The 15,498-nt window shown below is 32.8% G+C and overlaps 1 long non-coding RNA gene and 1 pseudogene across 2 annotated transcripts; both read left to right on the top strand.

Annotated features, from left to right (window-relative positions):
* Positions 1-1,258: 1,258 nt before the first annotated feature.
* Positions 1,259-3,664, top strand: LOC116924402. 2 transcript variants are annotated; one of them, XR_006648967.1, is made up of 6 exons: positions 1,259-2,190; positions 2,285-2,404; positions 2,494-2,553; positions 2,622-2,863; positions 2,926-2,973; positions 3,060-3,664. It is a non-coding gene; the product is annotated as an uncharacterized LOC116924402 (long non-coding RNA). The 2 variants fall into 2 exon arrangements; XR_006648966.1 differs by lacking the exons at positions 1,259-2,190; positions 2,285-2,404 and having other exon boundaries at positions 2,417-2,553.
* A 3,588-nt stretch (positions 3,665-7,252) lies between these two features.
* LOC123474383 lies at positions 7,253-11,342 on the top strand (annotated as a pseudogene).
* The last annotated feature ends 4,156 nt before the right edge of the window (positions 11,343-15,498 follow it).

Below are 15,498 nucleotides of genomic sequence, written 5' to 3'. Positions count from 1 at the left end.
TGATGAACTGTGTTGGACATCTTTTACCATAACAATGATTTGTTCTGTGCTTACTCCAATGGATTTGTACAGATACTTAGTGGAAATTGGATTTATTGTTACCAGTGTGTCTTCGTATTGTCTTCAGTGTTCTGGGCAACTAACATTGGTAATTATTTACAATAAGCTATGTACTAATATATTAGTTGTATTATTTACATTTATTAATAGATTCCTTCTACTACTGTCATTGATGGTTGCCAACTGAAATGTAATAATAGAATTGGAGTCAATGGTAGTACTAACAAAACAAAGTTGTGTTCTAAAAAATTTACTATTAGAAGATATTCTTGGTTTCACAAATCTCATCTAACGATTCATGAGATCTTAACACTAACGTATTATTGGTGGAGTGAAATTTCTCAGAAGTATGTGGAAAATGATCTGGATTTAGGTATGTTGTTGTTGTTTTAAGTAGGTAACTATTTGTTAATTTTGTGTGTTAACTATGATTTTACTGTAATGTTATTTTTTATTGTACTATACTGTAACATACTGTACTTTACTATACCATACTGTACTGTACTATACTGTACTAAACTGTACTGTACTGTACTATAACTTACTATACTATATTATACTACACTATACTATACTATACTATACTGTACTATATTATACTATACGATATGATACGATACTATACTATACTATTTTTTAATTTTTTTTTCTTAGCTCATGGAACTACCATTGATTGGTACAATTTTTGTCGTGAAGTTTCGGAAGATGTAGTAATTAACAATTCTGAAAAGATTGGTGGCTTTGGTATTACGGTAGAAATAGACGAATCGAAATTTGGCAAAAGTAATTTGTCAGATGCTGTAGTGATTTTAGTTATTGTAATTTAATGTTTTTATAGGAAAATATAATCGAGGCAAAAGGGTAGATGGAGTATGGGTTTTTGGTGGAGTAGAAAGAATATCTGGAAAATGTTTTCTTGTAGCAGTGAGTGATAGATCGGCAACTACATTATTGGATGTAATCAAAGAATGGATTCTACCTGGTTCTATCATTATATCTGATTGCTGGAAAGCATATGACAAAATAGAGTTAGTTTTTACTTATATTTATTTGATGTATGTTTTATTATTAATAATTTTTGTTGTTAAATTAGGGAACACAATAACTACATTCATCTGAAAGTTAATCATAGCTTGCATTTTAAAGATCCAGAAAATGGAGCACATACCAACCAAATAGAGGGCAAATCAATTTATATTTAGTCTGATTAGTAATAAGTTATTGTTTTTTTCAGGATTGTGGAATTTAGCTAAAAAAAGTCTTCCAAATACAAACAGAAGCAAAAAAATGTTTGCTGGTTATTTAGCAACCTTTATGCTGCGTACCAAATGGAAAGGAAAAGATGGCTTTAAGTTATTTATGAAATATGCAGCTAAATTGTATCCTGATGATTCTACTACAGATGTAACTGAAACAAAACGTTTAAAGAGTGCTTGTAAGGAAAACATACTTTACTTTATTTAACTTCTTTTACAAAAAATTTATATTAATATTTATTATTCGGAAAAACAAAATTGATTAGGAATAGGGGTCTCATCAACTATGTCTGTGGAGAAGTTTAAGTTTGGGGAGTCTACACTGAATGTAAAGTTAGATGCCTATGAAATAGTTTTTTAAATGTGTTAGAGTGTCGATTTAAAAGTATAATTTATTACCGTGTTGTTTAATGGGGTGGAGCAAATTTGGTGATGTGTGGTGTTCTCTTCTGTTTTAATTGAGTTTTCAGTTTCGTCGATTATTGTTTTTGATATTAGTTCCTAAAGTTTGTTGTTTTCCTTGTAATTAGTAATTGAAAGTTTTATTATAGTAATAGTTATATTTACATCGGTTAATATTGATAGGTTTTGGAAAGTTGTTATGAGATCCCGGTTAGTTGATTTTGTTTCTTCTTGTCCTAATGCTATTGTTAATTTCTAAACCAGAAATGGAAAAATAGTATGAAGTTAAATATATGTGATGTTATTAATAATTATTACCGTTTCTAATTTTTTAGTTTCTTCTTCAACATATTTTATGGTTCCATTTGATTCTGAAAGTGCTAATTTTAATGCTTCGTTTTCTGTTTCTAAATTGACTATAGTAAGTTTTAATTTTTTGGACCAGTGGATTGGTTTTTTTGACATCTTTAAGGTATTACTGTTGTTTGTATTACTGTTGTATTACTGTAAAAATATGAATATGTTGACAAATTTATTAATTGTTCTATAATTGTTGATGATATTAGTTGTTCCGACTATGCAAATGTATTCTGCAGTCCTCGTTCCGCATTTTATGGTCGTCGCTGGGTGTTTTCCGTTTTCCATAATATACTATGCATATTACTGTGCACAAAGGATGCTTTGATGTAAGTTATTAAAATACTAACAGTTGTATTTTTTTCCATGTTCAATTACCTGTCAATGTTGCTAACTTAAATATAGTGTTTTGCTGTAGGTTGGTATCGATTCCTGTTGATTCTGGTGAACTCCGTTTTCAGTACTTCAAACTACGTTGGTAAACTTTTGTTATACTCTGATTAAGATTTCACATGATCATCTTATAATGCATGTTTTGGTATTCAGATGTTTTCTTGCAGTATGGGATAACTTTTTATACAGTTGTTTTGGAATCGTGACACTAATACCTGCAGAAACTGTGCACAGCTTTTTGGAATTGTTATTCTGGCATAAAATTTAATCGCATCATCTGAGAGGTAAGATTGAAGTTGACAAAATAATTGTTATATTATGTTGATTATAAAAGAAATAGGTCGTTAGCTCACTATATATATTAGTGAACTACTCTGATGAATGATACAATACAGGTTATTTCCTGAATAAATATAGAACCACGGCTTCTTCATTTATATTGTTTCATTATGTGTAGGTGCTGGCATGCTATCCAAGGCAAACTTAGGGCTAAACACTAATCGAGGTAAGTTTTTATAACACTTTGTTATTTAGAACTTGTGTGTGATTGTAAGATATAGTAATTAGTGTATATTTACAAATTTATTATAGCCCCAACACAATAGCTTCGTGTCATGCAATCCATATTTAGAAAGATCTGCTATGGCATGTCTGTTGTGCTTGGGTTAGTTGTCACCGATAAAGATTACAGGCTAACTGATGAAGTTAAAATTGTGGAATGTACAATCAAATATGAATGTAGATTTCACTACTAAATTTTTAGTTTTTGGCTATGGGCTACAATTTAAATTATCTATATGGTGGATATTCTGTTGATGATTGTATCTATTAATGAAATAGTTCTTCGTTATACGTATTTCATTTTGTATTTATTACTTATACAATTTAAACTAATGAATTATTTGTTAATTGTTACATTTCTTGTTTGGGACAAATTATAAACAATCTCAGAAAACATTTGTTTTTGCAGCGCTAGAAGTTTTCATTTTCATTTTTTAATTTGCGTACATGATTTTTTAATATTTTGGACCAGTGAATTTTTTTAGACATTTTTAAAAAGGATTAATATATGAAAACTATCAATGTTGCGAAATTCCAGTCTTACCACCTTTGCCAGATTTCTTGTGTGCTAAATTTTCAGATTATATTGTTATTAGTTGATAATTTTATATATATATATATATTACTTTTTAGATATTCCTCAGTGAATGATGATGTCATCAATTCACTGAGGAATCTACACAATGTATATCCAGAATTTTTTAGTGTATCCAACGTCCATTCTTCTGGTTTTATGTTTTGCACTTTTGTTTCCAGAAGAGTTTTTATTCTGACTGGGATTGTAAATGTTGCTACGTCTGGAAACTTGTAAACAAACAAAATTATTATAAGTATTTTATGAAATGTGAATTGTTTTAAAGTTGTGTAATAAGTTAAGATATATTTTAATCGTGCAGTGTATAGTTTTAACTTAATGTATATAGTTTATAGATAGTTGTTATAAAGAATTATTTACATGTTATCTACTTCTTATAACTTAAAATGAATTTTTATATAGTGTTTAACCCTTGGAGTTTTTGTTTTTTATATAGATATACCTTTAAGTCAGTGTTAACTATATTCAGATCTTGTTCGTCCTCTGAATCTTCATTGTGTTCTTCTACTGTGTTAATTATCATATTGTTGTTCATCTCTATATCAGTAAATATTATGTTATCTATTTGCAGTTGTTTTTCCTTTAATTCTTTGATTTCTATTAAGTCACAAAAAAATTGTAAAAACTTTGTCGTATAAATTTTTTTTTACCTTTTTCTTTTTCTTCTAATTTCTCGAGGAGAACATTTTTTTCATTTTGTAACATTGTTACTTGTTCTATCTATATTAAATATTATTAACTAAGTAAATAATTGTGATATTATATGTGAAATAAAATAATAAGACTTGCCAAATTATTTTCACTTTCCTCATATAGAGTTTTATAACGTTCACTCTCCTTCTGTAATCAGATTATTATATATAAATATATTGTTTTGCAACTATATTAATAAATTACCTTATAATCTTCCTTGCATTCGTTTGATTCATTTAATTCATTTTCTAACTTAATTATTTTATCTACAAGTGTAGCTTTTAATTCAGTCATTAATTGTTTTTTTTGGACCGATGTCATTCTTAATTTTTAAATGTATTATTACTTTACTTTTCTTATATGACTGAAACATAATTAGCAGAAGTAATTGAAATCGGCATTGTCATTTTTGTAAATAATAAAAAAAAATAGAAATATATAAAAGAAAGATTTTCTACTCCGTGGTACTGCCATCTAGCGATTTACAGTTATGGAGGAAAACTACACACCCGCAAGAGGCTCTCCTATCGGGTGGGAAAAAAACAAAATTAATATAATGCCCTGTCATTTGGTTGTTAGACTTTATGGTGTGTAGGTGTCATTTTTTAATACGGATAACTAATATTGGTAAATATTTTATTTTAATGGTACTTAATATACATAAACAAATTTCCTGTCTTCTTCGTTCACTTAGTTTCTTTAGTAGTTTAATTTTAAATTTAGTATTTTTAGTTTTAGTTAATTAAGTTAGTAAATTAAAATTATAAAGTAAACTATATATACTTTCATTCACTGTACTTTACTAATATAGGATATTACTATACTATGATATAATTTACTTTACCAATCGAAATCCCTTATTTTTCTCGATTTATTCGGGCTTCGTCCCCTTTAAGTATCTTTTTTAGTAAAATTAAAAGTTAAGTTTATTAAGTTTAAGTTAATATAGTTTAGTTAAATAAAGTTATTATGTATAATTTATTTATTTTCATTCACTTTACTTTACTAAATTATTACTTTATTATACTATACTTTACTTTACCCACCCAAATCCCCTATTTTCCTCACTTTACTCACTCACTCATATTTTCATTCACTTTACTTTACTGAATTATTACTTTATTTTACTATACTTTACTTTACCCACCCACATCCCCTATTTTCCTCGCTTTGCTCGGGCTCCGTCCCGTTTAGTTTCTTCAGTAGTATAGTTATAAGTTAAGTTAAATAAGATTAAGTTAAGTTAAGTTAGTTAAGTAAAAATATTAAGTATACTTTGGTCGGGTAAAATAGACTTTTACCTATATTTCATCCTGTTTACATATAGAAGTAAAAACACGTAATATCACAGTGTATTCACATTGAATACAAGAATATTTGATTCTGTTTACATGTAGAAGTATAAACTAATAATATAACAGTGTATTCACATTGAATACAAGTATATTTGATCCGAATTCGATTCTAGCCGCGACAACGAATAGAAGTGCAAAAGTTCGCTCTCTCTCACACAGCCAGTCTATATCGCCCATCCTCCTTTCTTTTTCTGTCTCTCTCTCTCCCCCTTTTTTTTTTTTTTTTTTTTTTTTTTTTCCTCTTACCTTTTCTACCGTTTCTCCTTGTCCCGCATCCAAACCACCGCCAAAATATCATAAATCTACTCCCTACTTCCAACCCACACAAAAATGGCCACCAACAACGAATATTTACCGACACCTGTATTCATAAAACTAAGTAATGGAAGTTCATTCAAGCAAAAAAAAATCCAAAGAAATAAGTGAAATCATTCAAGACCTAGAAAACGAGCTAGGCACATTCACTAAAGGCGGGGTGACTATTGCACCAGGAGGAGACATCTTCATTAGAACCACGTCTATCCTGCAACAAGAACACCTCCTCTTCATCAAAACGATAGCAAAAGGCACTATAGGTGTCACTTGTACGCTCCCAAAAAGCCACAGCTTCCAGAGAGTAGTCATACGGCAGGTACCTACGGGGGATACAAATGAAGAAATCCATCAGGCTCTGACAGCACAAGGTTATAAAATAAACAGTGTACACCGGTTCACATCTTTCAAGGGTACAGTGAAGACCCCATCAACCACAGTCGCATTAGAATTCGAGGGACCAGACCCCAAGAAATCATTTTAAATTACATGGTGTTCCGCCCTGAAAAGCAACACCCAACCCCACTAAGATGCAAAAAATGCCAAAAACTGGGACACACTGAACGGTTCTGCTCCGACAACCTCAAATGCCCCAACTGTAGTACCTCCTACAATGATATCAATAGCTGCAACAACCCACCGCACTGCACTAACTGCAAAGGAGACCATCCAACCAGCTTGCCTTCATGCCCACACTTTATCCGATGGAAAACTTTAGCCAGGACAGCAGGGGACAATAGAACTAGTCACCAAGAAGCAAAGGCTCAGTCTTACAGCGATGCAGTCAAAATTAATCTCGGGTTAGACAAATTACACCCCGAAATAGAAATCATGAAGAGCCAAATTGAAGCCATCCAAACCGAAATGGTAATGCTCCGCACTGAAATAGGAAGAATAAAGCCCCTAGAAGAAAAAGTGAACTCGCTCGACTCAGCAGTCAACCAAATCCAAGGCTCACTAAGCTCATTAGATAGTGGACAACAGGCAACAAACAATAAGCTGGACAAAATCGCTCTTCTAATCACGAAATTCCTGCCTAAAACCAAAGGAGAAGAGATGGAGACAGTCGAGCCAGACTCCAGAGGCCAGAATAAAGCCCTACCTCCGCCTAACAAAATAAACAAGCAGGACCCCCCAGATCCCCCCAGAAAAACCACCTAGGGTTACAACAGCAAACTCACCAAATGATATCCCTCCTCCAGTACAACGCCAGAAGCCTAACAAAAGCAAACCTAATTATGTTCAAAGCCTACCTCCACCAATACAAACCGTTAATTATCCTACTATCAGAAATATTTTGGAAAAACTCATTCTCAGTTAAATTTAAGCAATATCACACCATCAACAAAAACAGGGAAAACCACCCAGGAGGAGGAGTTGCCATACTCATCCACAAGTCTCTCCAATTCGTCCCCCTCACCACCCCAACCTTGCAAACAATAGAAGCAGAAGCAATCTCAGTCGCAGTAGAAATAAACAAAAAACGGGAACTAATTGATATAATATCGATATACGTACCAAATGGGAAAAACTGCAGCGAAGAAGAACTGCACCAACTCACACAGCGTCCAAACAATCTTATCCTGGGGGGTGACTTCAATGGTCATCACAGCCGATGGGAAACGGATTGCAGACAGCCGAACCAAAGCGGAAGAGCAATTGCCAACCTACTAGAAGAAAACGGAAACTTGATGTTAACGACGCCAACAAACTTGGGCACTAGACAAGACAACTACAGCCTTAGGCTCACCACCATAGACTTTTCCATCATGTCACCCCTGCTAGGCATACTAGCAGAGACAACAAAAGACCCCCACATTGGAAGCGATCATGTCCCAATACATATCAACATCCAAGCCAAAGCATCAATCTCCATAAGCAAACCCCCATGCTGGAACTTTGAAGACGCAAACTGGTTGACCTGGAACACTTCATTAAATAACTCCATCACCAATAGCAGCTTCTATTCTACAAATGATCCAAAAGCAACTTACCAAATCATTCAAAATGCCCTTATCAAAGCCAACGATCAAAGCTCCATCACCATATCCAAGCCGAACAAAAAGATCAGCAGGGAACCACCCCAAATCTGGTGGAATGCACAATGTAAAAGAGCAGTCGCGGAGGCCAGGAAGGCCAGAAATGCCTGTGATCCTAATAAAGGGGGAATCCTATGCAACTCCAATAGAATGGCCTGGAGAGAAAAAGAAAACCTCAAAAACAGTACAATATTAAAAGCAAAAAGAAAAACACTACAAGACCACATCAAAGACCTAAACCCCAGAAGCTCTCCCACAAAAACATGAGCCTTTGCTAAAGCCTGGACCAACGGTACCCAGACCCAAACCCTCACATCCTCCCCTATGACAAACCCTAGAACCAATCAAACAACTACTCTACCAGAAGAAAAAGCTGAGATCTTCGCAGCCCAATATGACTACCAACCCACAGATATCCCAGACAGCGAACCATTCGAAGGAACCATCACCAGAATGATAGCATCATTGGAACCAAACGGACTGAACTCAAAAATAACGATGGAAGAACTAGCACTAGGCATGAACAATCTAAAAAGCCAAGCTATGGGACAGGATCTCATACACAACACGATGCTGAAAAATCTCACGGAAACCAACAAAAAACATATCCTTTACCTGTTTAACAAGCTTTTAGAAACGTCCTATGTCCCGGACAGTTGGAAGTTAGCAACAATTATCCCTATCCGCAAACCAGCCAAACCAGCGCACACCCCAGATTCATATCGACCGATTTCCCTAACATCCTGCCTGGGGAAAATCATGGAAAAAATCATTAACAGAAGACTAGTATGGATGTTTGAAAAAAAACAGAATGCGGCTCAGGAACCAATCAGGATTCAGAAAGGGCAGAGGCACAATGGATAACATCATAGCACTAGAACACTTTATACGAGAAGGCTTCAACAAAATCCAGCCACAAAACACCTACGCAGTCTTCTTAGACATAGAAAAAGCCTTTTACACAACCTAGATCCAAGGATTACTCTACAAGTTATGCAACAAAGGAGTCACAGGAGAAATACTAGGCTGGCTGACCAACCTTCTCAGAAACAGGAAGTATAGTGTAAGAGTCGGAAATAAGTTTTCAAAAGCCCGCCCACTAAGAGTCGGTGTACCTCAAGGTTCCCCGCTGAGTCCATTCCTCTTCTCCGTCATGCTCGACGATTTCCCAATACTAAAGGAGCCAGGGCAAACCCTTCTATTCGCAGATGACATCGAGTTCCATATTCATGCAAAAGAAGGGAGAGAAGCGGAAAATAAACTCACCCCGTACCAGACAAAATCAGCAAATGGAGCAGAAGATGAAAAATTAAATTTCAAGCAAAAAAATCAACTATAGTAAACTTCACCAGGCAAAGAAGGAAACAAACAGAGCCTCTCCTCTTCCTATCAGGTACCAGGATCCCAGAAGCAAAAGAGGCAAAACACCTAGGCATCCATTTCGACAAAGGGTTTCGCTGGGCTAAACAAACAGAAGAAACCATCAACAAAACAATCAAGCTAAGAAACCTCTTCAAAATACTCACTTCATTCAAGCACGGACCAGACATCGACTCCCTCTGCATTATATACAAGGCCCTAGTAAGAAGCACAGTGGACTATCGAATCATGACATTCGGATGCTCAAGCATAAGCAGACAGAAAAAACTAGAAGTCATACAAAACAGCATACTCCGCATGATACTAGGGACTACAAGCACCACACCAACCAAAGAAATCCTATGCGAACTGGATCTCACTTCCATCGAACACAGAAGATTATGGCTTTCAGGCAGATTCGTCATAAGGATAAACAAATACCCAGAACACCCCCTCTACCAGAATTGCTACAACATGCGCAGAAACCCAAAAACATGGAAGGACAACAACACGCCATCACTAAAGCTGGCCATAGGACACACAACCATAGCCAACATAGACCTCTTCTTCAAAATGCCAGGTTACATTAACCAGATCTACGCACCACCACCATGGAGAGATACTCACATCTCCATCAGCTACTTCCCGATGACCAAAAAACAATCAACGCAGAACCCCTACGCAGCCAGAGCCCTTTTCCGAGAAATAAACCACCACATCCCTAACACCATTACAAGAGCATACACAGACGGCTCACTAAACCCGTCAACCAACTCCACATCATGTGCCGTCTACATACCCAGCCTCTCAATACAGGAAGCGTACACACTCGCTGGAAACTCCTCAATATACTCAGCAGAAGGCCACGGCATCCTGAAGGCAATGGAACTGACCATACAACTTAAAGAAATAGTCAATGAAATATTAATTTTTAGCGACTCAAGATCAATTCTACAGGCTCTAAACTCTCCAAGAGAAGATAATCACCCAATCATCCACTCCATCATACACACAGCTGACGCTATGAGAAGTGCTGGGACTAAAATCACCCTCTTCTGGATCCCTAGCCACATAGGAATCGAAGGCAATGAGATAGTGGACAAGCTAGCAGCCCAGGAAAGCTCAAGCCCCCAACCCAGAAACACAATTTCCAGCGAGCTCTCAGTGGAAGAGCAAAGCACCCAACTAAAAAACATCTAAGGGCAAGATATTTAGAAGAATTACAAAAGGGCAACGCTAAACCAAACTTACACCTAAGGACAAAGACCGGAATGCATAAATGGCACAAGCACAAGTCAAGAAGAATTACCAGGATCCTATTCAGATTAAGAACAGGACACAATAGGCTAAATGGCCACCTAGCCAGATTCAACAGAAATACAAGCCCGCTATGCCAAGATTGTAAGGAAGAAGAAGAAACAACAGAGCATGCCCTTCTAAACTGCTCAATCAAAAGACCTGAAAGGGAAAAAATCTTTCAATACCTCAACAAACACAACATAAAACATGAACTTACCAATCTCCTAGGCCTCAACCCAACACTAAACAGCCAAACCCAGCACGAGATATCAAGACTTCTCATCAAATACCTACAGGAAACAAGACTAATCAACAGAATTTAACCCAGGAAAAAAAAAAACATTGGAAATTACCGCCAAAAGTCCCCAAACAACAGCCATAACAACATCAGGAACCAAGTAACCATATCCAACCAAACACAAACAAACTCCCCTAGAAACAATCAACAATCACGAATAAACAACCAGAACAAACACGACAGAAATGGCGACCACACATCGAGACAAAGAACGCAAAAAGACGCCAAGTAAAGACGAAGGCGAGGGCTAAAGAGCACACCTATGCTCGCTAACTGGAAACAACCCTGGCCACCAGATGTCCTCTCCAGCGCCAAAAACATAAAAAAATGTATATATATTTGATCCTGTTTATATATAGAAGTAAAAACTCATGGTATCACATACAAGTATATTTGATTCGGTTTACATGTAAAGTATAAACTCATAATATAACAGTGTATTCACATTGAATACAAGTATATTTGATCCTGTTTACATATAGAAGTAAAAACACGTGGTATCACAGTGTATGCACATTGAATACAAGTATTTTGATTCTGTTTACATGTAGAAGTATAAACTCATAATATAACAGTGTATTCACATTGAATACAAGTATATTTGAACCTGTTTTCATATAGAAGTAAAAATTCATGGTATCACAGTGTATTCACATTGAATACAAGTATATTTGATTCTGTTTACATGTAGAAGTATAAACTCATAATATAACAGTGTATTCACATTGAACAAAAGTATATTTGATCCTGCTTACATATAGAAGTAAAAACTCATGGTATCACAGTGTATTCACATTCAATACAAGTATTTTGATTCTGTTTACATGTAGAAGTATAAACTCATAATATAACAGTGTATTCACATTGAATACAAGTATATTTGATCCTGTTTTCATATAGAAGTAAAAACTCATGGTATCACAGTGTATTCACATTGAATACAAGTATATTTGATTCTGTTTACATGTAGAAGTATAAACTCATAATTACACAGTGTATTCACATTAAATAAAAATATATTTCATCCTGTTTACATGTAGAAGTATAAACTCATAATATAACAGTGTATTCACATTGAATACAAGTATATTTGATCCTGTTTACATATAAAAGTAAAAACACGTGGTATCACAGTGTATGCACATTGAATACAAGTATTTTGATTCTGTTTACATGTAGAAGTATAAACTCATAATATAACAGTGTATTCACATTGAATACAAGTATATTTGAACCTGTTTTCATATAGAAGTAAAAATTCATGGTATCACAGTGTATTCACATTGAATACAAGTATATTTGATTCTGTTTACATGTAGAAGTATAAACTCATTGTATAACAGTGTATTCACATTGAATACAAGTATATTTGATTCTGTTTACATGTAGAAGTATAAACTCATAATTACACAGTGTATTCACATTAAATAAAAATATATTTCATCCTGTTTACATGTAGAAGTATAAACTCATAATATAACAGTGTATTCACATTGAATAAAAGTATATTTGATCCTGTTTACATATAGAAATAAACACACGTGGTATCACAGTGTATACACATTGAATACAAGTATATTTGATTCTGTTTACATGTAGAAGTTTAAACTCATAATATAACAGTGTATTCACATTGAATAACAGTGTCTTCACATTGAATACAAGTATATTTTTCCTGTTCACAGATAGAAGTAAAAACTTATTGTTTCACAGTGTATTCACATTGAATACAAGTATATTTGATTATGTTTACATGTAGAAGCAAAAACTCATAATATAACAGTGTATTCATATTGAATACAAGTATATTTGATTCTGTTTACATTTAGAAGTATAAAGTCATAATATAACAGTGTATTCACATTGAATAAAAGGATATTTGATCCTGTTTACATATAGAAGTAAAAACACGTGGTATCAGAGTGTATTCACATTGAATACAAGTTTATTTGATCCTGTTTACATATAGAAGTTAAAACTCATGGTATCGCAGTGTATTCACATTGAATACAAGTATATTTGATTCTGTTTACATGTAGAAGCATAAACTCATAATATAACAGTGTATTCATATTGAATACAAGTATATTTGATTCTTTTTTTATTTAGAAGTATAAACTCATAATATAACAGTGTATTCACATTGAATAAAAATAATTTGATCCTGTTAACATATAGAATTTAAAACTCATGGTATCACAGTGTATTTACATTGAATACAAGTATATTTGATTCTGTTTACATGTAGAAGTATAAATTCATAATATAACAGTGTATTCACATTGAATACAAGTATATTTGATCCTGTTTACATATTGAATTAAAAACTCATGGTATCACAGTGTATTCACATTGAATACAAGTATATTTGATCCTGTTTACATATAGAAGTAAAAACTCATGGTATCACAGTGTATTCACATTGAATACAAGTATATTTGTTTCTGTTTACATGTAGAAGTATAAACTCATAATATAACAGTGTATTCACATTGAATAAAAGTATATTTGATCTTATTTACATATAGAAGTAAAAACTCATGGTATCACAGTGTATTCACATTGAATACAATTTTATTTGATTCTGTTTACATGTAAAGTATAAACTCATAATATAATAGTGTATTCACATTGAATACAAGTATATTTGATCCTGTTTACATATAGAAGTAAAAACACGTGGTATCACAGTGTATGCACATTGAATACAAGTATTTTGATTCTGTTTACATGTAGAAGTATAAACTCATAATATAACAGTGTATTCACATTGAATACAAGTATATTGGATCCTGTTTTCATATAGAAGTAAGAAGTCATGGTATCACAGTGTATTCACATTGAATACAAGTATATTTGATTCTGTTTACATGTAGAAGTATAAACTCATAATAACACAGTGTATTCACATTAAATAAAAATATATTTCATCCTGTTTACATGTAGAAGTATAAACTCATAATATAACAGTGTATTCACATTGAATAAAAGTATATTTGATCCTGTTTACATATAGAAATAAACACACGTGGTATCACAGTGTATACACATTGAATACAAGTATATTTGATTCTGTTTACATGTAGAAGTTTAAACTTATAATATAACAGTGTATTCACATTGAATAACAGTATATTTGATTCTGTTTACATGTAGAAGTATAAATTCATAATATAACAGTGTATTCACATTGAATACAAGTATATTTTTCCTGTTCACAGATAGAAGTAAAAACTTATGGTATCACAGTGTATTCACATTGAATACAAGTATATTTGATTATGTTTACATGTAGAAGCAAAAACTCAAAATATAACAGTGTATTCATATTGAATACAAGTATATTTGATTCTGTTTACATTTAGAAGTATAAAGTCATAATATAACAGTGTATTCACATTGAATAAAAGGATATTTGATCCTGTTTACATATAGAAGTAAAAACACGTGGTATCAGAGTGTATTCACATTGAATACAAGTTTATTTGATCCTGTTTATATATAGAAGTTAAAACTCATGGTATCGCAGTGTATTCACATTGAATACAAGTATATTTGATTCTGTTTACATGTAGAAGCATAAACTCATAATATAACAGTGTATTCATATTGAATACAAGTATATTTGATTCTTTTTTTATTTAGAAGTATAAACTCATAATATAACAGTGTATTCACATTGAATAAAAATAATTTGATCCTGTTAACATATAGAATTTAAAACTCATGGCATCACAGTCTATTCACATTGAATACAAGTATATTTGATCCTGTTTACATATAGAAGTAAAAACTCATGGTATCACAGTGTATTCACATTGAATACAAGTATATTTGATTCTGTTTACATGTAGAAGTATAAACTCATAATATAACAGTGTATTTACATTGAATAAGAGTATTTTTGATTCTGTTTACATGTGGAAGTATAAATTCATAATATAACAGTGTATTCACATTGAATACAAGTATATTTGATCCTGTTTACATATTGAATTAAAAACTCATGGTATCCCAGTGTATTCACATTGAATACAAGTATATTTGATCCTATTTACATATAGAAGTAAAAACTCATGGTATCACAGTGTATTCACATTGAATACAAGTATATTTGTTTCTGTTTACATGTAGAAGTATAAACTCATTATATAACAGTGTATTCACATTGAATAAAAGTATATTTGATCTTATTTACATATAGAAGTAAAAACTCATGGTATCACAGTGTATTCACATTGAATACAATTTTATTTGATTCTGTTTACATGTAAAGTATAAACTCATAATATAATAGTGTATTCACATTGAATACAAGTATATTTGATCCTGTTTACATATAGAAGTAAAAACACGTGGTATCACAGTGTATGCACATTGAATACAAGTATTTTGATTCTGTTTACATGTAGAAGTATAAACTCATAATATAACAGTGTATTCACATTGAATACAAGTATATTTGATCCTGTTTTCATATAGAAGTAAAAATTCATGGTATCACAGTGTATTCACATTG

Source organism: Daphnia magna, linkage group LG7 (genome assembly GCF_020631705.1).
Source record: "Daphnia magna isolate NIES linkage group LG7, ASM2063170v1.1, whole genome shotgun sequence".
Lineage (NCBI taxonomy): Eukaryota > Metazoa > Arthropoda > Branchiopoda > Diplostraca > Daphniidae > Daphnia > Daphnia magna.
Note: the sequence above shows the minus strand (reverse complement) of the source record. Positions and strands in the feature narration are given on the sequence as shown.